General features: G+C 44.6%; 1 protein-coding gene across 2 annotated transcripts in view; it reads right to left on the bottom strand.

Annotated features, from left to right (window-relative positions):
* The window catches only part of CACNA2D3 (calcium voltage-gated channel auxiliary subunit alpha2delta 3), a 662,271-nt gene that overhangs the window by 43,268 nt on the left and 594,415 nt on the right, over positions 1–24,588 (bottom strand). The gene's annotated exons all lie outside the window — the stretch shown is intronic.

Below are 24,588 nucleotides of genomic sequence, written 5' to 3' on the forward strand. Positions count from 1 at the left end.
AATTACTGATGCTGTAAAATGTTCGCCGTCTAAGACACAGAAAATATGGAATGGGAAAATATTTGCAAGTCTGAGTTCTCCTAAGGACAGTCCGCCATAGTAAAAGTCAACATTGCTTTCCTAACAATACATAGTCGTTATTCAGTTAAAGGCACTTATCCTTTCTGGACAGTCTTAGTCCTCATACACACTACCACATGACTGTACACATAAGCAGTTTTTTGTTGGTTTATATATACCTTATGGCATATGTTAGTTGCCATACCATGTGTGTAAGATCTTATTGAGGCCATCATGTCTTAAGATGGTTTTGTAGCTTGGTTTGGTAGATCTCTACCACTTATCAAAATATTTGCCACCTCTCTAAACCTTCTTCACCTATACGCATGGTTCAGTTTTAGAGACTTGGACATACTGCAAGCTACCATGTGTATAGTATACTGAAATCTGTATGGTTTGTAACTGCATCCCATATACACCACAATCATCCATCACTGCTATATGTATTTTGGTCATCTTGTGTCACTCATCTCAAGCCAACAGCTCTAAGGGAGGTCATGTCTGTAACTATTAGAGCTACCTCTTCATGGCCACAAGCATTCAATGATCCCAATGAATTCCTGTTGATGTAAATTTACATGTAGTCGAATGACATCAACTCCCCATCTAATGTTAATTGGCTCATAGCACCCCGGGCAATAATCTAGAAAGCAGAAGACAAGGCAGATAACCTTGACAAGTAACAACGCCAATGACAATGGTTAACAACTCGGTTCTTTTCATTTTTCTGAACATCATCTGAAAAATAGTGGCAAGTCCTTGTCTTCAAAGTCAACTCCAAATGGAGATGTCTTTTGATAGACCTTTGGAGACCATTAATTTGTCAGAGTTAGATTCTCTGGTAGTCTGGTGGACCTGTCCATGTGATGTCAAGGCTGTGAAATAGTATAAAGGTGGACACACTTTAGATAGAAGTAAGTTGATGGTTGGGAAAGCATTGAATGATCAGCCGTCTGGTGAGACATAATTTTGCAGACAGGTATACCCATGTTATTCCACATTGGCCAATAGAGTCAGTCAAACCAATGGTCAATGACACCGATTGTAGGATGGATGATCTTTCTAGGAACAATTCTTCAAAGACAGCTCATTCAAGCATAGCCAACTTGTTGCCATATGATGATGTTGTGCCTTTGGTTGACTAAAACAATCTTTTGTTACATTTTTTGGTTGAAATTGTCCATTTAAGATGTTGGATCTTTAGGTCATGGCTCTACGGCAAGCATTGGTCACCTTAAAAGTTTCCGCATATAATTTCTATATAAAACTTAGTTCCCTGAACAATAACGAAAAAACAATCCAAGAAATGAAGATTTTAGAAAAATACAAATGTCTTTAATTTGCTTTATGTGCAAATGTTGGACATTGAAATGATGAAGGAATGCTCAATGTGATGAGAAGGAGACAGGGAACAATCTTACATTGTCATCTTGCTGTCAGCATGAATTGCTTTCCTCTGATTTGACGGTGAATGTTCTTACGATGATTAACAGAACGTTCTCCCTGCTGTGTTAATGCGATACATTTGACAGACCAAAATTATTTTTGACAATGGAGTATTGGACTAGGAACAAAATTAGGACACAATGCAATGATTTTGTAATTACAAGACACCAATGTTTTATACAATAAGGAACAGAAGAACATTTGGAGCAATCCATTGTCTTAGTCAATTGGTGGTTTATGAAAGATTACTCACAGATTTCTTCCCAAGGAGTATTTAGGAGGACTGGCACCTACTTTAAGGGATTGTCTGATTTGGATAATTTCTTTTCAGTTGAAGGGTTCCTGATGATAAGCCAAAGGTAGCCCGCCATCAGCAGTAGGGCTCATAGACATGACCACATTAATGTTTTGTAGAATATTCCAGTCGTAGGGATCCATAAACAGGAACCCATAGATATTTGTGGATGTTATTACTGTATACTCTATATGGACAGTAGTATTGCGACACGTAGACTTTATACCTAAAGGAGTTTTTATGACATACCACTCTAAAGCCATATGCATTACTATGGAGTTGGTCCCACCTTGGCAGTAATAACAGTTTTCTGCTCTTCTAGGATGGAGTTTTAGAAGATTTTGAATTGTGTCTGTGGATATTTTTAGTTATCCATCCATTTGTGAGGTCAGATTATGTTGGACTAGATGGACTAGTTCACAATCTCTGTTCTTGTGTAGTCCACAGGTGGGGTTGAGGTCAGGGCTCTGTGCGGGCCAGTCAAGTTCTTCCATTCAAACTCACCCTACTATACCTTTATGGACCTTGCTTTCTGTACTGGGGCACAGTCATGCTAGAACCGAAAAGACATCCCCAAACTTTTACCAAAACGTTGGAGAAATAAAACTGTCCAAAATGTCATGATGAGATGAGGCATCATGATTTCTCTTCACTGGAAGTAAGGTGCCTGGACCAGCTACTGAAAAGTAACGCCTTAGTGCTATCCCACCTCCACCAAACTTTACAGTTGACACAATTCAGACAGCAGTTAATGTTCTCCAGGCATTGACCAAATCCAGACTCCTCCATGTCACTCCACAGAACACATATCTACTGCTCCAGAGTCCATTGTGCTTTACCCCTTGACGCTTGACATTATTGCTTGGTGATGTAGAGTTTGAATGCTTGGCCACGGAAACCCATGACATGAGGATCTCAGAGCACGGTTTTTATACTGATGTTAATGACAAAGGAGATCTGGAGCTCTGCAGTTATTCAACAGGCCATTGGCGAGTTTTATGCACTATGGGCATCAGCACTTGTTGACGTAGCTCGGTAACTTTACTTGGGTTGTTTTGGTTCCTATATGCTTCCACGATTCAATACCATTCACAGTTAATGCTGGAATATCTAGGAGGGAAGACATTTCACAAACTGACTTGTCGCAGTGGTGGCCTCTTATTACAGCTCAATGCCGGAAGTCATGGTGGAGTTCTTAAGAACGACCCACCTGTGCAAAGGCAATAGGGCTGAATGAAACGCCTAAATTCTATGATTAAGTGGTATGCCCCAATATTTTCTCCATATGGTTTAGAAGCAATCTTGGTGGCTGTTGACTCCTTTTCATGTCATGTGTATGGCTACCTATAGGCACAGTAGAGACCTACAGAAATCTCAGCACATTTGATGGAGGAACTTGACTATAAGAGTACTGTAAAAGTATGTTCGCAGTTAATACGATGTTCCATGCTGAATCACTGATAAGCAGTAGTCTTGACCTTAATTATACCTGGAAAGAACAGAGACGAAAAAGCCTATGGGCAGAACTGGAGACATTTCACATTTCAAAGAGTATTATCGCTTCACCACAAAATAACTTAGAACCTTTTCCAAAATATCTGGGCGTGTGGAGGCTGCTGAAAGAAAAAGGAGCCGTCTTCTTTTATGGGCCATTTATCTGTACTTGTCGACTTTGAACATTGTGATTTAATCTAATTGAGGAACCTTCTCCAAGGAGCGTAAATCAAACCAAGGCATATGATGCAACTAATAAGTGCTATTAAACAAGCTTTGCGGATGCGTGCAATGTCATTTTACATGAACATTAATATGGAAATCATTAAATATAATGAAGGGGTTTTTAATTAATGGTTTTGATGTGCAGCTCATCCAGCTTTCTGTACAAGCGTTAGTCAGATAAGAAACATGGCGTAGTGCGGTGTACTGTATACTAATCTTTCTATATAGACTGTATGTGGAATTATAATACAGATATCTTCTGCTCTTGTAAAGGGGAGTGTGAGCATCTGCTGACCTGTTCCTAACTGCACATCAGCAATACTCATCAATATAGGAGCTGGGACCCCAACCAATCACAAGGGGTCTTGAGGACAATGCGGAAATGGTATTTTTTATATTCATTGTAATATTGATTTGTTATGGTTTTTTCTATTTGTATTAAGTATTTTTGTAAACGTTATAATTAAATAAAAATAATATCCACATGGGGTTATCCACATGAATGTTAATACATTTCTGATTGCTTTGAGGTCCCATCGATAAAACTGCATCAAAGACAGAAAATAAGGATCCCATATTCCGTGTTAAATGGAGCATTGATCGAGCCACTCCATTCAAAGTCTGTGGGACTGAAAGACATGGAGGAGCGCAACGTTGGCTATCTTACTCAGTCCCAGTGGCGTAACTACCGGGGTAGCAGGGGTAGCAGCTGCCACAGGGCCTGGAATATTAGAGGCCCGGCGATAGCTACTACCCCTGCATTCTTTTTTTCTTTTTTTAATAGGCCGTTACTGGCTGGAGTTACTCCAGCCGGCAACGGGCCCTATTTACTTACGATCTTGGCAGGGCAGGGATCGGTACGTGACATTGCGGGCCCCATAAGCACTATCATTATACTTGGGGGCCTTTCCATGCTCCGGGCAGGCTTTGGGCCTAGTTGTGTGACGTCCCTGATGTCACATGACCCGGGCCTGCGTCCCGGGTCATGTGACATAAGTACGTCATTAAAGAAAGCCGACACCGCCGAGGACTGCAGAGGAGTCGGAAATAGGTAAGTTACAGTGTGTTTTATGCTTGTATCCACCCCGGGTTTCTGATTATTATTCTCTGGGGTCTGAAAAGACCCCAGAGTATTATAATTGTTCATGGGTGTTCATTATGGGGCATAATACTGTGTTCAGGGGTCACACTGGGGTGTAATAGTATATGCAGGGGCCACTATGGGGAATAACTGTATGCAGGGGCCACAATACTGTGTGCAGGGGGCACTATGGGGCATAATACTGTGTACAGGGGCCAATATGGGACATACTACTGTGTACTGGGGCCACTATGTGGCATAATACTGTGTGCAGTGCCCACTATAGGGCATAATAGAGTGTGCAGGAATGCGGCAGGGGGGGGGGTGTCGGTCGAGGTCTTCGGTGTCGGTCAGGAAGGGGGGGGGGGGGCATGTCAAAAGTTCACCACGGGGCCCCGCCATTCCTAGTTACGCCACTTCACTCACATAAACATTGAATGGAACAGCAGAGACCAAGCTTGATCACAAATCCCAGGAATCTTATTTTCATAATTAATGAGACATTGGGTGGCATTATAATGTATGTGGGTAGCACTGAGGTGCATTATAATGCGTATATGTAGGGAACTGGGGTGCATTATAATGTGAACAATGGGGACACAGGGTACAATGTAATGTGTATGTAGGGGACACTGAGGTACAATGTAATGTGTGCAGGGGACACTGGGGTACAATGTAATGTGTGCAGGGGACACTGGGGTACAATGTAATGTGTGCAGGGGACACTGGGGTACAATGTAATGTGTGCAGGGGACACTGGGGTACAATGTAATGTGTGTATAGGGGACACTGGGGTACAATGTAATGTGGGTATAGGGGACACTGGGGTACAATGTAATGTGTGTATAGGGGACACTGGGGTACAATGTAATATGTGTGGTGGTGCACTGGGGTGCATGATAATGTGCATGTGTTTGAGGGTCGCAACGATGTGGTTAGACACTTCCTGTAGATAGGGGATAAGTGTCAGTTCTGGGAATCTATCTTTATAACCGATCAAAAGGATTTTTTTGTGTATTTAATGGTCAGAAAATAAAACCTCCTGCTAGTATCTGTTGGAGCTGTCACTGAATAATTCCCAGACAAGGTCTATTTCTAAGAAGTCAGTCAATGGAGTGTTTTCTTGGAGAACATCTGAAGTGCTTACATCAGTCACATCAGGATTTCATAGAGGGTTTCGCAGCCAGCTCTCTACGCACTCCATTCATGAGCCGGAGAAGAGGTCCTTTCTAATTTGGCATCCGTCATTGTAGGGCATACATGTTTGTTTTAATCAAGGTATTTATACATATGTCTGGTGCTGCATGGTTATGTATAAATGTATTGCTCTGTGCGCCGTGCCAAAAGGAAATACCATAGTGAGTATGACAGTGAAAGGTATGAGAAGCAAAATAATATAACTCCTTCCAGAGAAATCGCACAAAATCACTCATTTCAGGGGAAGAAAAGACTCAATATTTTTGAATGTTTTATAAAAGGGCTATTGTTTTTCAGCCGGGAGATCGCGTTTCTCTTAATTTTTACAGGAGGAGCTCAGAAATCAAGAAGACCACCAAGCTTAGGATTGTTTATTAGTGACTGTCTGAGTTACTGCCCTTTGGCAAAAAGAAACTTCCCAAGTACCGTTAATAATTGGTTCGAAAACATAAAGGGGGAGATTGAGTTTCCGCTGCGCCGTAATGTCACAACATGAAGCCATGAATGAATCCCTATTGTCGCAGTACGGTCATGATTGGACACTGCGTCTAAATGGCTAAATTATTCACATTACAGGGGGAGGGGGGGGGGCTCATTCTTCTTAAATGTAATAATGAACGCTATGTTGACATTAGAAGTAAAACGCTTTTGCAAGTCATTTTCCTCCATGTCTGACATTTCCTCTATGTGTTGAGTAAATATTTGGGGTCTTGCAAGTATTCCTGCTGACATTGTGATCACTTATGGGACTCGGAGACCTTGCTATATTTAGGGATATCGGCTGCAGTAGACAGTAAGAAAGGAGAAAGGCTTGATGTAGTTACACAGAATGCGGAATCTCAAAATTCTATTTAGGTATAAATTCAAAAATTGAGAAAAAAAACACAAAAAATCCCCAAATAAATAAACAGTAAATATAATCCCACAAATTCTTAGTTATATCAGTTTTTTGTGCCTTCTAGTCAACCCCCCCATTCTGGTTATGCAGGGGATATTGTTTATTCCTAGGAGATTTTTTTTTAATTCAGGTCTCTGGAAGAGTTAGGCCATGGTAGCCATATTGGCTATAACCCGGTGAATGTAATTTTTTTTTTTTTTTGCCAAGTACTCCCCTGTTATATGATATACAAGTACAGTAGGGCACCATCAACTTCTATAAGTGCCATATTATGGCTACTTGGAGGTCGTATACATGTGTAGTAGAAATATACATATGATCTATAAGGATTTATAGTAATAGGTGGTTATTGCCATTGGATAATAGTTTACCTTGGGGAGATCTAGCTGGATTAAGAAGTCTTACATTCAATGCTCATTGGGGAAATATGCATATTAGGTCTCCTCCAGAAAGAAGAAGGCTATATTTCTATTACCACTGATAATATAGTGGGCATTTATATCTTCCTCCCTGTAATATGCTGACATGTTTTGTGTCTTTTAATGAGAAGATTTAAAGCTTTAGCTTTTTGATTTTTCAAGGTGTTTCATCTGATCCACCACCATTTGCAAGGTGGGCACCGAGGGCTGCAGCCAAAGCTGCCATAGGTATATGACATAGATCTGCCGAGGCAAGGCTGTGGGCCAACTCTGGCACATCTTGGTCGTGGAATAGATATGTTCCCGCTTGAAGGAAGAACATATTATTAAATATAGATACAGATATGGAATTTAAGATACTTAAAAAATGTAATTATCAAAAATTTAAATTTATATTTAACATAAAATTTTGGCTTACACAGTAGATGATTTCCTAATGGCACATTCCCTTTAAGAAGCTTGGTTATACCAGCCACTTGGATTTTTCTTTAATTGTATATTATAGGGACAAGGAAACTTTCTGGAGAGGAGTTTCCTTCAGGTTTCTTCTGTGAAGGGCCCCTCAGACAGGGGATGATCCTTCCATTCTAGGAACATTTCCGAACGAGTCATGTGACAGGAGTGACAACACCGCAATCCAAAGGTTAAGCTATATTTTATGGGAATGACATCAGTCCTCTCCAAATAGACGGCATTACTCATCAACAAAATTACAGATTTCACAGGACATTATATTTGTGCTGCCTGTGTCAGGTACTGTCAATGGGATTCATTTATAAAGGGTTTCCATTTTTTGTCACAGCTCCTTTTAGAGACGTGCATTATTAAACTATTATACCGAAAGACACATTGAATATAAGAAGAAATAAGATACTTAAAGATATTAAATATTCAGAGGTTGGGTATAGGGACATAAATACATGTGGGCCCCGGTCCATCCATTTTAGCAGCATCCACACTTTCCACTTCCTTCTCTGGGCCAAGACTGCCATTAAGACTTGTTCACAACACATCCATGCTCACAAGCTTCCCATCATTCCCATCCTCTATTGGTGCCCTCCACACAGTAATAGTGCCCCTTTTGTATCACAGATCCCCATACAGAATCCCTCCTTGGCCATGTGCTGCTAAGTTATATTTTTGAAATTATAGGGTTAATTTCTTCTTTCTGGCAGTGGAAGCCTGTGTATTATAAATCCTCACTTCATTGCATCAGGGGCAGGGGTTATATATTTACAATGCAAACACTGCCCGTCATCAAAGGCAATTTGAAAGGGGATAAAAGAAGTTTATCTAGCCCTAGCGTGGTTAGGGTGACCTGTTGGACCACTCTTGGCTTCTGGGCCCAGTTGCAGCTGTAACCTCTGCAACCTCCGTAGTTGTTGTGTAGGCAGGGGTGAACCCACCTATTTCGCCGCCCGGGGCAGACAACAGAAAGCCGGGGGGGGGGGGGGGGGGTTTGGGGCAGAGAGAAGGGGGTGTGGTGGAGCGGCATTAGCAGGCAGAGAGCAGGCAGGGAGAGGACCTGCTCTTTGCCTGAGCGTGAGGGGAAGCCGCTGGAGCAGCGCTGCTCCAGCGGCCTCCCCAATCCACCACTCGGTGACGGTGACGCTAAGCCAGTCCAGGACAGCTTGTCCTGGACTGGCTTAGGTAAGCAAAAATGCCACCCTCCCCGGGGTCCTGGCATTCTGGCCTAAACAGGAGTGGAACGCGGTGACAGGATGCCGATGCTGCATTCACATCCCGTCGCTGCTAGCCACCTGGAATGTTCACACGGCGGAAAAGGTTTTTGCGACCTTTTCCTCTGTGTGGACATACCTTAATGTGGGTGTTTCTTCTTCATTATAGGAGTGTCATATATGGCAGTGACCCTTCTTGACAAATTTTTTCATCCCCCATTTGATGGTTAGTTGCTCCTATCAAAATATGTAGGTTAGTCAAAAAAAAAGCAGCTTTGGACAAGAAGGAATTGAAAGTAGAAAAGAGTCCAAGTATACAAAAAGAACTGATAGACGACCCTTTAGGCCGAAGCCCACGTTGCGACAATGCCGTGAGTTTGGTGTAGCGGAAACCGCAGCCTTTTATAGTACCTGCAAAGCGATTGGGATTCTTGCTAATCCCATCCACACATTGCAGAAAAATATCTGCAGCATGTCACTTATACCTACGGAAACGCAGTGTTTTCCATATTGGTAAATAGGGACAGAAAGTCAGCAGCGGAAAACTTTTTGTCTGCGGCTCACTATGAGGGTCCTTAGCATAACATAGTCTTTTAGATACAGTAGCAAATGTTCCTTACTGCTCCTTACACTCTTATTACTGTTTTTCCTCATTATCCAGAAATGTGAATTTTATTATCATAAACACTCTAATTGCTGTTGACACGATGTTACAGCTACAAGATTGAACATGAGATGTTCCCTGTGTAATAATAATGATCCAGGGTGAAGTACATAGAAGTGTATAGTGTGTCATTATTTCAGGATCATTTATCAGTGGGCACAAAAAGATTCATAAAAACATTGGCAAGAGGTAAATGATTATAATCTGGTAACATGGAGGAGGATAATTCTGTCTGCGAAGGAGATCAACAAGATCGGTGATCTTCGGGTAAATTGTACTAGGAAAAAGTATCGCTCACCATGGCAATAATCCGGTTACAAAAAATAATCATAAAAAGGTGATCTGAATGGCTGCCATGGACAACACAGACACTTCGAGAGCTTAGTGTTCTCATTGCTGGAGGTTATACCATGTAGACCCCGCTAGAAAGTGATGGTATGTTCTTTATAGTAAGGTAACACATATACAACTTCATTTATTTGTGACATATGCTCAGTTTTGAATGACTAGTTCCTAATTCTGTTGTGCGTTCAGACCATGAACCTATGACTTGGACCTCTGGAACGTCACTGTCTTAAAGGCAAGTGAAAGTTTTGGAGCCTTACACATTATATCAAGCTACAAGGTAATTATAGACACCCCCTCTGCTTTTGGATGGAAGAGTCCATGGGGGAGTGTCTCTGACTACAGTGTGTATGGGAAGAATATGCAAATCTGTCTCCCAAGATGTAAACAGGGAGACAGTGCCTCTGTTATGCTGCCCTCTATGGGAAGCACCCTGAACATCATGCCCGACTTTCCCAGAAGTACAGAAGTATACAGTGTGTATAACATAGCCTGAGAAGTTGACGAAGGGGCTGGGAATGGGAGGAACCATGACAGATTAAAAAGTGTGTGTATTAGGTATTTTTGCTATACATTATGCATTCATTGTGAAAATGTAAGTGTGAGTTGGAAGGAAGCTTCAAAGATAATTCTTCGAAAAATGTATCACTATATCTCTCTCTATAAAAAGAGCAGTTGTTACAAAATGGCTTCATGCCCATCAGGTACACGGACTTTACTTGTCTTACAACTTAACATTCCTCATTAAACTTCACTTCTTGATATGATCTGATCCTGTCAAGAATCAGTAATCAGTAATCCTGTCCACAGAATTGGGTCATGTCTACAGAGAACGCAGCCTGTGTCAGTCACTTTCACCTCCAGAGACTGCAGGCTCGCCAGGGACTGGAGGATGTCTTAATGTCAGGACAAGTTACTGTCTAATTACAAGAGCTGAAAAAAATCTGTCACTGAATGAAGATCAGCAAAAATAAATAAATAAATAAAAATACAACAATAAACCAATTAATTATAGTAAAATTTGCATATGGAAATAATAATAATAATAATTAGAGATGAGCGAACAGTGTTCTATCGAACTCATGTTCGATCGGATATTAGGCTGTTCGGCATGTTCGAATCGAATCGAACACCGCGTGGTAAAGTGCGCCATTACTCGATTCCCCTCCCACCTTCCCTGGCGCCTTTTTTGCTCCAATAACAGCGCAGGGTAGGTGGGACAGGAACTACGACACCGGTGACGTTGAGAAAAGTAGGCAAAACCCATTGGCTGCCGAAAACATGTGACCTCTAATTTAAAAGAACAGTGCCGCCCAGCTTCGCGTCATTCTGAGCTTGCAATTCACCGGGGACGGAGGTTTCCGTCCAGTTAGCTAGGGGTTAGATTCTGGGTAGGCAGGGACAGGCTAGGATAGGAAGGAGAAGACAACCAACAGCTCTTGTAAGAGCTAAATTCCAGGGAGAAGCTTGTCAGTGTAACGTGGCACTAACGGGCTCAATCGCCGCAACCCAGCTTTCCCAGGATCCTGAATGGAATACACTGTCAGTGTATTCCCGTATACCCGATATATACCCCCGATACCCGTTCCAACGGTGTGCCCCCCCACCTTCACCCCAGAAATACCCTGCAAGTCCCCTAGCAATAGGATTGGGGCTATATACACCCACTATTTTTGCTACTGCCATATAGTGCCATTGTCTCACTGGGAATTCAAAGAATATATTGGGCTTACATATAACTTCAATTCCAGGGAGAAGCTTGTCAGTGTAACGTGGCACTGACGGGCTCAATCGCCGCAACCCAGCTTTCCCAGGATCCTGAATGGAACACACTGACAGTGTATTCCCGTATACCCCATATATACACCCCAAATCCCCGTTCCAACGGTGTGCCCCCCCACCTTCACCTCAGAAATACCCTGCAAGTCCCCTAGCAATAGAATTGGGGCTATATACACCCACAATTTTTGCTACTGGTATATAGTGCCATTGTCTGACTGGGAATTCAAAGAATATATTGGGGTGACGTGCACCCACAATTTTTGCTACTGCTATACAGTGCCATTGTCTCACTGGGAATTCAAAGAATATATTGGGGTTATGTGCACCCACAATTTTTAATACTGGTATACAGTGCCATTGTCTGACTGGGAATTCAAAGAATATATTGGGGTTATGTGCACCCACAATTTTTACTACTGGTATACAGTGCCATTGTCTCACTGGGAATTCAAAGAATATATTGGGGTTATGTGCACCCACAATTTTTACTACTGGTATATAGTGCCATTGTCTGACTGGGAATTCAAAGAATATATGGGGGTTATGTGCACCCACAATTTTTAATACTGGTATACAGTGCCATTGTCTGACTGGGAATTCAAAGAATATATTGGGGTTACGTGCACCCACAATTTTTACTACTGGTATACAGTGCCATTGTCTGACTGGGAATTCAAAGAATATATGGGGGTTATGTGCACCCACAATTTTTAATACTGGTATACAGTGCCATTGTCTGACTGGGAATTCAAAGAATATATGGGGGTTATGTGCACCCACAATTTTTACTACTGGTATATAGTGCCATTGTCTGACTGGGAATTCAAAGAATATATGGGGGTTATGTGCACCCACAATTTTTAATACTGGTATACAGTGCCATTGTCTTACTGGGAATTCAAAGAATATATTGGGGTTATGTGCACCCACAATTTTTACTACTGGTATATAGTGCCATTGTCTGACTGGGAATTCAAAGAATATATGGGGGTTACGTGCACCCACAATTTTTGCTACTGCTATACAGTTCCATTGTCTCACTGGGAATTCAAAGAATATATGGGGGTTATGTGCACCCACAATTTTTACTACTGGTATATAGTGCCATTGTCTGACTGGGAATTCAAAGAATATATGGGGGTTATGTGCACCCACAATTTTTAATACTGGTATACAGTGCCATTGTCTGACTGGGAATTCAAAGAATATATGGGGGTTACGTGCACCCACAATTTTTGCTACTGCTATACAGTTCCATTGTCTCACTGGGAATTCAAAGAATATATGGGGGTTATGTGCACCCACAATTTTTACTACTGGTATATAGTGCCATTGTCTGACTGGGAATTCAAAGAATATATGGGGGTTATGTGCACCCACAATTTTTACTACTGGTATACAGTGCCATTGTCTGACTGGGAATTCAAAGAATATATGGGGGTTATGTGCACCCACAATTTTTACTACTGGTATATAGTGCCATTGTCTGACTGGGAATTCAAAGAATATATGGGGGTTATGTGCACCCACAATTTTTAATACTGGTATACAGTGCCATTGTCTGACTGGGAATTCAAAGAATATATGGGGGTTATGTACACCCACAATTTTTACTACTGGTATACAGTGCCATTGTCTGACTGGGAATTCAAAGAATATATTGGGGTTATGTGCACCCACAATTTTTACTACTGGTATATAGTGCCATTGTCTGACTGGGAATTCAAAGAATATATGGGGGTTACGTGCACCCACAATTTTTGCTACTGCTATACAGTTCCATTGTCTCACTGGGAATTCAAAGAATATATGGGGGTTATGTGCACCCACAATTTTTAATACTGGTATACAGTGCCATTGTCTGACTGGGAATTCAAAGAATATATGGGGGTTATGTGCACCCACAATTTTTACTACTGGTATACAGTGCCATTGTCTGACTGGGAATTCAAAGAATATATGGGGGTTATGTGCACCCACAATTTTTAATACTGGTATACAGTGCCATTGTCTGACTGGGAATTCAAAGAATATATTGGGGTTATGTGCACCCACAATTTTTACTACTGGTATACAGTGCCATTGTCTGACTGGGAATTCAAAGAATATATGGGGGTTATGTGCACCCACAATTTTTAATACTGGTATACAGTGCCATTGTCTGACTGGGAATTCAAAGAATATATCGGGGTTATGTGCACCCACAATTTTTACTACTGGTATACAGTGCCATTGTCTCACTGGGAATTCAAAGAATATATGGGGGTTACGTGCACCCACAATTTTTGCTACTGCTATACAGTTCCATTGTCTCACTGGGAATTCAAAGAATATATGGGGGTTATGTGCACCCACAATTTTTAATACTGGTATACAGTGCCATTGTCTGACTGGGAATTCAAAGAATATATTGAGGTTATGTGCACCCACAATTTTTACTACTGGTATACAGTGCCATTGTCTGACTGGGAATTCAAAGAATATATGGGGGTTATGTGCACCCACAATTTTTACTACTGGTATATAGTGCCATTGTCTGACTGGGAATTCAAAGAATATATGGGGGTTATGTGCACCCACAATTTTTAATACTGGTATACAGTGCCATTGTCTGACTGGGAATTCAAAGAATATATTGGGGTTACGTGCACCCACAATTTTTACTACTGGTATACAGTGCCATTGTCTGACTGGGAATTCAAAGAATATATGGGGGTTATGTGCACCCACAATTTTTACTACTGGTATACAGTGCCATTGTCTGACTGGGAATTCAAAGAATATATGGGGGTTATGTGCACCCACAATTTTTAATACTGGTATACAGTGCCATTGTCTGACTGGGAATTCAAAGAATATATGGGGGTTATGTGCACCCACAATTTTTACTACTGGTATACAGTGCCATTGTCTGACTGGGAATTCAAAGAATATATGGGGGTTATGTGCACCCACAATTTTTAATACTGGTATACAGTGCCATTGTCTGACTGGGAATTCAAAGAATATATGGGGGTTATGTGCACCCACAATTTTTACTACTGGTATATAGTGCCATTGTCTGACTGGGAATTCAAAGAATATATGGGGGTTATGTGCACCCACAATTTTTAATACTGGTATACAGTGCCATTGTCTGACTGGGAATTCAAAGAATATATTGGGGTTATGTGCACCCACAATTTTTACTACTGGTATACAGTGCCATTGTCTGACTGGGAATTCAAGGAATATATTGGGGTTATGTGCACCCACAATTTTTACTACTGGTATATAGTGCCATTGTCTGACTGGGAATTCAAAGAATATATGGGGGTTACGTGCACCCACAATTTTTGCTACTGCTATACAGTTCCATTGTCTCACTGGGAATTCAAAGAATATATGGGGGTTATGTGCACCCACAATTTTTAATACTGGTATACAGTGCCATTGTCTGACTGGGAATTCAAAGAATATATGGGGGTTATGTGCACCCACAATTTTTACTACTGGTATACAGTGCCATTGTCTGACTGGGAATTCAAAGAATATTTGGGGGTTATGTGCACCCACAATTTTTAATACTGGTATACAGTGCCATTGTCTGACTGGGAATTCAAAGAATATATTGGGGTTATGTGCACCCACAATTTTTACTACTGGTATACAGTGCCATTGTCTGACTGGGAATTCAAAGAATATATGGGGGTTATGTGCACCCACAATTTTTAATACTGGTATACAGTGCCATTGTCTGACTGGGAATTCAAAGAATATATTGGGGTTATGTGCACCCACAATTTTTACTACTGGTATACAGTGCCATTGTCTGACTGGGAATTCAAAGAATATATGGGGGTTACGTGCACCCACAATTTTTGCTACTGCTATACAGTTCCATTGTCTCACTGGGAATTCAAAGAATATATGGGGGTTATGTGCACCCACAATTTTTAATACTGGTATACAGTGCCATTGTCTGACTGGGAATTCAAAGAATATATGGGGGTTATGTACACCCACAATTTTTACTACTGGTATACAGTGCCATTGTCTGACTGGGAATTCAAAGAATATTTGGGGGTTATGTGCACCCACAATTTTTAATACTGGTATACAGTGCCATTGTCTGACTGGGAATTCAAAGAATATATTGGGGTTATGTGCACCCACAATTTTTACTACTGGTATACAGTGCCATTGTCTGACTGGGAATTCAAAGAATATATGGGGGTTATGTGCACCCACAATTTTTAATACTGGTATACAGTGCCATTGTCTGACTGGGAATTCAAAGAATATATTGGGGTTATGTGCACCCACAATTTTTACTACTGGTATACAGTGCCATTGTCTGACTGGGAATTCAAAGAATATATGGGGGTTACGTGCACCCACAATTTTTGCTACTGCTATACAGTTCCATTGTCTCACTGGGAATTCAAAGAATATATGGGGGTTATGTGCACCCACAATTTTTAATACTGGTATACAGTGCCATTGTCTGACTGGGAATTCAAAGAATATATTGGGGTTATGTGCACCCACAATTTTTACTACTGGTATACAGTGCCATTGTCTGACTGGGAATTCAAAGAATATATGGGGGTTACGTGCACCCACAATTTTTGCTACTGCTATACAGTTCCATTGTCTCACTGGGAATTCAAAGAATATATGGGGGTTATGTGCACCCACAATTTTTACTACTGGTATATAGTGCCATTGTCTGACTGGGAATTCAAAGAATATATTGGGGTTATGTGCACCCACTATTTTTACTACTGGTATACAGTGCCATTGTCTGACTGAGAATTCAAAGAATATATGGGGGTTACGTGCACCCACAATTTTTGCTACTGGTATACAGTGCCATTGTCTCACTGGGAATTCCACAAATAATTTGGGGATTCATTCACCCTACATCTCAGGCTCTTGCCATATTCACCCAGGTTGTCAGTGCTGCACCAGCTCGTTCCCAGACAGCTCGGCCCGAAAAACACGTTACCTATATAGAGGATTTGGACAATGAAGACAACATGTTCTAAATCTAATGTCTGCACCTTCTCCAGAATTAAAATAAAGGCAGCGTTTAACTTTCAAATAGCACTGCACAAAGGAAGAGCTTATCAGCTTGTCTCATGACATGCTACTGAAAAGTTTCATTTGTGTATCTTAATGTAAATATAGTTGTATAAGCTTTTTGGGTTTTAGGCACTGCCAAGTTATTTATTACCACCCGCTCCCTTATAATGATGATGACGCCAAAGTCACTGTGGGTGTTCAGAGCTCACAGCTTTGGGTGACATTTGTCTTGCTCTCTGTCGGTACCAGCTGTCTTTTTGGATACCGTAAAGTTATGTTGACTTTATTAACAGCTATAGAAGCTTTAGCCAGGTTGTGACGGTGTGTAACCCTAACAACACTAAGTGGGATACACATTAATAGTCAGTCTATGTACGCTAAACGTATCACTGAAGTAATTTTTTTTCCCTCTCCCCTAATATAAGAAAGGAACAGACATTAGACCTAGACCGGGGTTCGAGGCTTGAAAAAATCCAGTATTATTTGTTCTTCATGATGTGAAATATGTGTTGAAAAGCAACCCAAGATGAAGTCAGCCATGTGTGCCAGTGTGTTACTTGGCATGCCTTTGCTGGCCCCAACTGTAAGGGTCACTCTCCATTTCCTCCATTTTCCACTCCCCTTCACACCATTTGTGGTGAAGCAATGGGATGCACTGAAGTGCACCCTCTAGCCTCGTGTGGGATAGGGACATCAGATGCCACTCCAACCCCCTCGTCTTCCTCCGCCAGCCAACGGTGCGAAGATGAGAGGAGTGTGCTCTGAATGTTTTCTGCCTAGCAGAGGCTAGTTCTCACTTACGAAAATGGCCCCACTTTGACCTGTATATCAGGCACAATGGTGTAGGTTTCAAAGAAACATGGCACCAACAAGTTGGAAAACGTGGGCCATGCGTGGACCGTGTTTGAGTCTGGCAAGCTCCAGATCTGCTACCAGGTTCCAGCCATTATCACAGGCGCAAAAATGCCAGGCCTCAGGTGTAGCAGGGAAAAAAAAATGCCATCTCAGCCAGGATGGCATCCCTGACCTCGGAGGCACTGTGCTGTCTGTCCCCCAAGCTGATCAGTTTCAGCACGGCCTGCTGACATCTCCCCATGCCAGTGTTACAGTGTTTTCCGCTAGTAGCTGGGGTGGAGGTTGCAGCTTCGTAGGGTTTCAGTCTACTCCTGCCATGAATTTTGGCCTGGGAGAGGAGATAGGCCACCCCAGTTTGCACCCGGGGAACAGACTCCACCACATTCACCCTGCCTGTCATTAAAGATAAGCACTGCAGCATCCCTGACCACAGGCGCTTGTCCATGTGTCGGTGGTCAAGTGGACCTTGCAGCAAAGCGCAGAGCTCTGGGCCCGACTGATGTTATGGGACACATGCAGGCGCAAGGCAGAGACAGCACACCAAGAGAAGTAGTAACGGCTAGGCCCAGCATAGGGAGGTGCCCCAGCTGCCATCTGCTGACGGAAGGCCTGGGTCTCCAGAAGCATAAACAAACACCAACATCTCCAGGGCCAGCAGTTTATCGATGAGGCTGTTACAGGCTTGGGCATGGGGGTGGGTTGTATTGTACTTCTGCCTGCAATGAAAAGCTTGGGAAATGTGGAGTGGCTGGGAAGAGGCGCATGATGGTGCAGGCCAAAAGGGCGCATGAGGGTGAACTCCCCAATGTGTCAGAGATAGGTGTGTAGGTGTCCTTGCATCATATACTTGCACCATATTTGGCTTTGGAAGTTAATTTTGTGCCAAAAAGTGGTTAAGACAGCGATCCCTCAGCTACTCCCGTTACACTGTCTATTGAAGTTACCATCTGTGGAAGTGGACCACCATTTCTAAGATCCCAAAGGAAGCAGGCAAGAGATGTGCAGTTCAGAAAAAAAGATGAGAAAATAAGTTTAGGCTGTAGAGCACAGAGGGATCGGAGAGGACAGAGCTGGTGTCGGCCAGGTATTCCCACAACATGCGCCTATACTTGTCCCTCCTGGTGACACTAGGCCCCTGAGTGGCAGTAATTTGTCCAGGGGGGCCATTAACGTGTTCCAGACCTAGGAATAAGTCTTCCAACAGGGTAGAGTTTTGCATGCCTTTGCTTCTACCCACTGTTTTTGCTGTTTAGCTTCCCTCCACATCTACTCTGCTTTCACCCCTAAACATCACCCCAGTTTATGCCTTTGCTTCTACCCAGGTTTTTTGTTGATTTAGCTTCCCTCTACATCTACACTGCTTTAGCCCCTAGACATCACCCCTGTCCATGTGGGGTCGGTGGTCTCGTCATCCACCAACTCCTCTTCCAATTGCGCACTGCCCCCTTACTGCAAACCGCACATGACCACAGCTTGCCTTGATGGCAACTGTGTCTCATGATCCCCACTTAGGTCCAGACAAGTCGGTGGCGGGTCCAAAACCCCAAAATTGGAAGGAAATGGCAGATGCTGCAGTATTTCTAACACCTGTTCCTGGTGCTCGGGCCTGGTCTGTGTTGTACCCTGCACCCTGCTTAACGCATCTGCCATATCCGAAGTTGTGCTGAGCGCATGCTAATGTTTCGTGTCCAGTGCAATGGATGGGATGGGATTTCACATAAGTCTGCCACCCATGGCCACTCATGGTTGAGCAACTGAGGGAGTTGACTTTGACGAACCCGAGGGTTTTGGAGTTGGAACTACATCAAAGGTCTGTGCTGCTCACACACTCTGCTCAACACATGATATGTTTAGTGCCAGCAGTGTGGAGACGTCGCACAACAGCCGTTGTTCCAGCAGGTACAGGCGTTGTAGGAGTGCATAGAGGCTAGCAGCGGCAACTATACACTTTAAAAACTATCCGCACAAGCACCACACTTTCACCAGTAGCTCAGGAACATTGGGGTACCTTTTTCAAAAGATTAGCAGCAATGAGTTAAAAACGTGGCCCAGGCATGGAATATGTTGCAGGCTGCCAAGCTACAGAGCCAATCCCAGGTTACGGCCATTATCACACATGACAACATGCCTGGGCCCAGGTGCAGTGGCAAAAACCACATTGCCATCTCATCCAGGATGGCATGACTCACTTTGTAGGCAGTGTGCTGTCTGGCCCCCAAGCTGATGAGCTTCAGCACGGCCCGCTGACGTCTCCCCACACCAGTGTTGCAGCGTTTCCAGCTCGTAGCTGGGGTCAATTTAACAGCGGAGGAGGGTGGTGTTTCAGCCCTCCTCCCAGGAATGTTGTGTGGGGAGACAAGTCAGGCCACCACATTTTGCGACCCGGTCCACGCCTCAACTACATTCAACCACTGTGCCCAAATTGAAAGTTAGCGTCCCTGTCCGCATGCACTTGTCCATTCGTAACTGGTCACATGGAACTTTAGGGCTAAGCGCTGAATTTAGGGACCGCCTCATGTTTGGGGGAAAGTGCTGGTGTGGACGGCACAGTGCGGTGGCGCAGTAGACACTCTGCCCAAAAAGGGCAGAGTGTCCCCCAGCCGGGATTCCAACATCTCCTGGGCCAGATTTCTTGAGATGAGGCCGTTGAAGCCTTGGGCATGTGGGTGGGTTGCGCTGTACTTTAGCATGAAATGAAAGGCTTGGGAGATGGGGAGTTGCTGGGAAGAGGCGCATGATGGCGCGGGCAAAAGGAGAAATGGCAGGAAAAGGTGAGGATAAGGGTGAACTCCCCAAAGTGTCAGAGGCAGATGTGGAGGTGTCCTGGCTCCTGGTCTGGACTGCAGCGCCAGCCCTGTCAACAGTGGAAGAGGCAGTGGCCGCCAGGCCAAACGACGATTATCCTGCGCTTGCTCTCACCCACTGAGCCCAGGGCTTGCCTTCCAAATGATGGCACCCGCAAGAGGTGGTGAGATTCCTCTCCGCAGATCTCCAAACCATCTTGGACTTGCAAATTGCACTAAATTTGTCATGTAACTGACATGTATATGATGAGTCTATCCATTGTCTGTTCATTTTGGTGAAAGTCAGCCTGTCAGCTGACAGACAGCTGTGCTTGTCAGTGATGATGTCACCGGCTGCTTGTACCCCCAGTTTTTGCTGCTTAGCTTGCCTCCACATCCACACTGCTTTTGCCCCTACACATCACCCCTATCCATGCCTGTGCCTCTAGCCATAAGTCTGCCACCCATGGAAACTCATGGTGCAGAAAGTGAGGGAGCTGACTCTGAGGAACCCTTGGGTTTTGTAGCTGGTACTCCATCAAAGGTCTCTGCTGCTCACACACCCTGCTGAACATACGGTATCTAGGGTTAGAGCGTGTGGTGACCTCGCACAACAGTAGGTGCTTCAGGCAGATGTAGGCCTTGCTGGAGTGTATTGCGGCTAGCTCCAGGTACTGTAGACTTGGGAAAGTGGGTGTCCAAGTGCCGCACTTTCACCCTTAGCTCAGCTAATTTGGGGTATGTTTTTAAAAATCATTGCACCACTACATTGAACATGTGGGCCAGGCATGGAACGTGTTGGAGGCTGGCAAGCTCCAGAGCCCTCCAACAAGCTAAAAAAACTGGCCCCAGGGGCAGCGGGGATAAACAAATTGCCATCTCATCCAGGATGGCATCCCTGACCTCAGAGGCAATGTGCTGTCCGTCTCCCAAGCTGATGAGCTTCAGCCCAGCCTGCTGACGTCTCCCCACACCAGTGTTGCAGCGTTTTCAGCTCGTAGCTGGGGTCAATCTAACAGCGGAGGAGGAGGAGGGTGGTGTTTCAGCCCTCCTCCCAGGAATGTTTTGTGGGGAAACAAGTCAGGAAAATTCTTGAAACGGGAGAGTTTTGCATCTTTGCCCTTGCTGCCTATGGACATCCCTTTGCCTCTAGCCACCATTTTCCCTGCTTTGCTTGCCTCCACATCCACACTGCTTTTGCCCCTAGACATCACCCCAGTCCATGCCTTAGCTTGTACCCCCAGTTTTTCCTGCTTAGCTTGCCTCCACATCCACACTGCTTTTGCCCCTAGACATCACCCCAGTCCATGCCTTAGCTTGTACCCCCAGTTTTTCCTGCTTAGCTTGCCTCCACATCCACACTGCTTTTGCCCCTAGACATCACCCCAGTCCATGCCTTAGCTTGTACCCCCAGTTTTTCCTGCTTAGCTTGCCTCCACATCCACACTGCTTTTGCCCCTAGACATCACCCCAGTCCATGCCTTAGCTTGTACCCCCAGTTTTTCCTGCTTAGCTTGCCTCCACATCCACACTGCTTTTGCCCCTAGACATCACCCCAGTCCATGCCTTAGCTTGTACCCCCAGTTTTTGCTGCTTAGCTTGCCTCCACATCCACACTGCTTTTGCCCCTAGACATCATCCCTATCCATGCCTCTTTCCCTAGCCATAACTCTGCCACCCCTGGAAACTCATGGTGCAGAAACTTTGGTTGCTGACTTTGAGGAACCCTTGGGTTTTGTAGATGGAACTCCATCAAAGGTCTGTGCAGCTCACACACCCTGCTCAAGATATGGTATTGTAGGGTTTCAGCGTGTGTGAATGACGGACAACAGCCTGTGTTTGGACAGATGTAGGCCTTGCTAGAGTGTTTTTAGGCTAGCAGCGACTCCTGTGCACTTGCAAAAGTGGGCGCACAAGCGCCGCATTTTCAACAGTAGCTTCGGTACATTTGGGTATGTTTTTAAAAAACTTTGCACCACTAGGTTAGACGTGGGCCAAACATGGAACGTGTTGGAGGCTGGCAAGCTCCAGAGCCGCTACCAGGTTCCAGCCATTATCACAGGCGTAAAAATGCCAGGCCCCAGGTGTAGCAGGGAAAAAAAAATGCCATCTCAGCCAGGATGGCATCCCTGACCTCGGAGGCACTGTGCTGTCTGTCCCCCAAGCTGATGAGCTTCAGCACCGCCTGCTGACGTCTCCCCACACCAGTGTTTTAGCGTTTGCCGCTAGTAGCTGTGGTGGAGGTTGCAGCGTCGTAGGGTTTCAGTCTACTCCTGCCATGAATTTTGGCCTGGGAGAGGAGATAGGCCACCCCAGTTTGCACCCGGGGAACAGACTCCACCACATTCACCCTGCCTGTCATTAAAGATAAGCACTGCAGCATCCCTGACCACAGGCGCTTGTCCAAGTGTCGGTGGTCAAGTGGACCTTGCAGCAAAGCGCGGAACTAAGGGCCCACCTGATGTTGAGTGACACGTGCTGGTGCAAGGCGGGGACGCCACACCGGGAGAAGTTGAGACGGCTAGGGACGGCATAGTGAGGTGCCACAGTTGCCATCAGGTCCGGGAAGGCGGGAGTTTCAACAAGCCGGAACGCCAACCTCTCCTGGGCCAGCAGTTTAGCGATGTTGGCGTTCTAGGCTTGCGTGGGTGGGTGGTTAGCGGTGTATTTCTGCCGGCGCTCCAATGTCTGAGAGATGGTGGGTTGTTGTAAAGAAGCGCCTGATGGTGCCTTTGATGGTGCAGGAGAAGGAGATAAGACAGAAACAGGGGAGGATGAGGGAGAAGTCAACAAAGTGGCGGAGGCAGATGAAGTGATGTCCTGGCTCGTCCTCTGGAGTGCATCGCCAGCACTGTGAGCAGAGGCAGTGGCATGAACGGCGGGCGACGTTTGTCCTGCCGTTGCTGCCTTCCACTGATTCCATTGCTTGGATTCCAAATGACGGTGCATTGAAGTGGTGTACAGGTTGCTCTTCTCAGGGCCCCTACTCGATTTCGAGAGGCAAATTGTGTAGACGACACTATATCTGTCCTCGGCGCATTCCTTGAAAAAACTCTACACCTTCAAGAAACGTGCCCTCGATGGGGGAGTTTTTCTGGGCTGGGTACAAAAGGGAACATCTTCGGACATTCCGGGTCTGGCCTGTCTTCGGCAAAGCAGCTGACCTCTGCCTCTGGACATGTCTCTGCCTCTAGCTACCCTTTTTGGTGCTGCACCTGCCTCAACATCCACACTACTTTCCCAGCTTGACATCTGCCTTGTCCAGGTGGGGTCGGTGTCCTCGTCGTCCACCACCTCCTCTTCCAACTCCTGTCTCGCCTCCTCCTCCTGCACAATGCGCATGTCAACTGGCTGCCCTGACAGCAACTGCGTCTCATCGTCGTCGATGAGGGTGGGTTGCTGGTCATCCGCCACCAAATCGACCGGAGATGGAATGGAGGAGACTCTAGTGTTTGAGCATCTGGACACAGATACTCGTCTGTTAGGTCCGTGGAATCGCGAAATGGAGGGGCAGGTTGCGGTACAGTCAAAGGAAGGGAGAACAGCTCTGGGGAGCAGGGACAGTTGGGGTTATTGTTCTGGGAAGATTGGGAATTTTGGGTGGAAGGAGGACAAGACTGTTGGGTAAGAGGAGGTAGAGGCTGACTGGCTGGTGGACAATGTGCTTTAAGCGTTATCCGACAGCCATTGCAAGACCTGTTCCTGGTTCTCGGGCCTACTAATCTTTGTACCATTCAGCCTAGTTAATGTGGAACTTTTGTGCAAAGCGCAGAACTTAGGGCCCGCCTGATGTTAAGGGACACACGCTGGTACAAGGCTCAACTCACCCTAAGTGCCAAAAACACTGCTGGTGCAAGGCTCTACTCATGCCAAGGGCCTCAATCTCTGCTGGTAGCTCAGCTTAAGGTCATGTAACTTTGTTTGGAAGGGCTCATGTTAAGGGCTAGAAAAGTGAATTTTGGAAGGTCTTACCACATCACACACACACACACACACACACACACACACACACACACACACACACACACTCAAAATGACAGTTAAGGGTGAGGGCTTTTGGAATTCCCATTGCCTATTCCATTTGTGGTTGTCATGGGGAACGTGATTTAAAGGGGTGGTTGTTACTGTTTGTTGAGCTTAAATTGGGGTTTGTGTCCATCCATTTGGGGAGTAAAGAAGGTTTCCAGGTATTTTCCCACTTTGATAGAGGTTTTTTTGAATGTGGAAAGTGTGTAGTTGTTAGGCAGTGATGTTGGGGTAATAGAGGGTCTTTGGTGTGTTAGATGCCCCCAGACATG

The sequence above is a fragment of the Leptodactylus fuscus genome, chromosome 9, assembly GCF_031893055.1.
Source record: "Leptodactylus fuscus isolate aLepFus1 chromosome 9, aLepFus1.hap2, whole genome shotgun sequence".
NCBI classification, from domain to species: domain Eukaryota; kingdom Metazoa; phylum Chordata; class Amphibia; order Anura; family Leptodactylidae; genus Leptodactylus; species Leptodactylus fuscus.